The following is a 2102-nucleotide window of genomic DNA, read 5'->3' as shown; positions in this document are numbered from 1 at the left end:
CTGACTCGATGGATGTGAGTCTGAGTGAACTTCGGGAGTTGGTGATGGACAGGGAGGCCTGGCGTGCTGTGATTCATGGGGTCGCAAAGAGTCAGACATGGCTGAGGGACTGATCTGATCTGAAACTGTGGGAAGGATACTTACATGCCACAGGGCCTGGAACCCTGCTTTTAGCTATGATTTTGAAATCTTTCATAATGCACTTAACAGCTCTGAAACTGTTTTCTATTATATTATCTGCTAGTTTCACTGAGCTGCTGAAATCAATATAAATTGTAATATTCCTAGTTGATTTCTCATGAGTTAGAATGACGTAACTCCTTTCTCTTCCCCACTTATACTGCTAGCCAGCACATTTACTGTGTTCCTCCTCCCCACTCTGGAAGTCTCTTAAAACTGGGTAAATCATGTATCAGCTTGGTTTATCCACCTGGTCAGGTCTAGGTGAAGATAGACTTGATTCCTACATCATGCCCTTTTCTATGGAAAAGCCTCAAGTCTTTCCTAAAAATTGTACAAACTCCTCACACTGTCCTGTTTTTTCAATCATTTCTAGCTCCTTTATGCATTCATCTCCACTCCTGCATTGGGCAGCAGTAGAGTCTTGGGCAGCAGTCTTATCTACAGTGTCCAACCAAATATGGTGTGGAGTTAGAAGCAATGCATTGTGACAGTGAAACAAGCTATCTGATGTTGAACATTTGATATTCCTGTGTTAAAATAATTCTTTTTATCTTGTATGTGGCTCAGTGATTCCCATTCAGCCTTCCTATTCTTCCCAGTCCCAAATCCCTTTTCTTTTATGATACCCATTGATATCATTATTTCTTTGAGTCTTTTTCTTCCTGCTACGCAGCCTTCACAGAGCAATTACCTTCTACCTCAAGCTCCTTATTAAGATGTTTTCCTAAAAAAAAAAAAAAAAAAAAAAGATGTTTTCCTGAAAATGACAGCTTTTCCCCCTAAAATATTTTGTTACTGATAATATTCTGTACCTCAAAAATTTTATCAGGCACATTCATTTTTTTTTGGTGCCAATGAAATATGAGAAAAAGTTATGTGTTCAACCTCCTTGTTTTGCCTCAGAGCAAGTCTCAGATTCCTCCTCTTTTACCTGCCCTCCTTACGATATTCTCATTGACAGTTGTCTTGGTCATCTGCCTCAGAAATCATAAAGAAAGGGTGACATGCAATAGATTCAAGGATCTTGAATCTTGATGCTTTTGAAAAGCAGGATTGTATGAGCTTGGATTAGTATAAAATGAATATAGACTTCTCTTTTTAGTTGATCTCTTTGCTAAGCTGGGTCTCAGTTACATGTGGAGTTAATAAATTAATCATTTTCCTGAGAGCAAAGCATTCAAAACACAAATTTGCTTTTATAGTTGCTAAATTCTTTCCTTAAGGTAATTAGCCAAGAATTATCAGTTGGTTCAGGGAATTTCATGACTAGGTAATGGGGGAAACAAATATAAGAAATAAAATTCCAAGAAAACAATTGTATATTTTATTTAAAATGTGATACTGCCATGTTGACAGGAATGAGTCATCTGTTAATATATTGAAATCTGAAATGATTTCAGTTGGCTATAGGATTATTTGTAGGAAGAAAGCAGTGCACCCTCTCTACTTTGAGATGTCTTTTTTTTTACCTGCAGTAATGCCTTGAACATGTGTATACCTGTGGTGGATTCATGTTGATATATGGCAAAACCAATACAATATTGTAAAGTTAAAAAATAAAATAAAAATTATCAGAAGGAAAATAAAAATATATATATGTATCACAGGAATTAATTGAGAAAATTAAAAAATGATGAAAATAACAATTTAAAAACATTATTATATTACCACAAAAAAGGTGGATACATTTTATTCAATTGATTGACTTCAGTTCTCTAAAAAAAATAACTGGGGTACCACCTCATGAAACTGGTAAAACCAAATTTGTACAAGCAATTTGTTAATTCCCCTTAATAATAGTCTTATCAGTATAGTTCTTACCACCTGCAGTTTTGAAAAATCAAGGATATAGCTACACCCTTGGATTATTCTATAACATTCAAAGATATACAGTGATGAGTATTCTACTAAGAGATGGT

Source organism: Bison bison, unplaced genomic scaffold (genome assembly GCF_000754665.1).
Source record: "Bison bison bison isolate TAMUID 2011002044 unplaced genomic scaffold, Bison_UMD1.0 scf7180017864465, whole genome shotgun sequence".
Taxonomy (NCBI): Eukaryota; Metazoa; Chordata; class Mammalia; order Artiodactyla; family Bovidae; genus Bison; species Bison bison.
Note: the sequence above shows the minus strand (reverse complement) of the source record.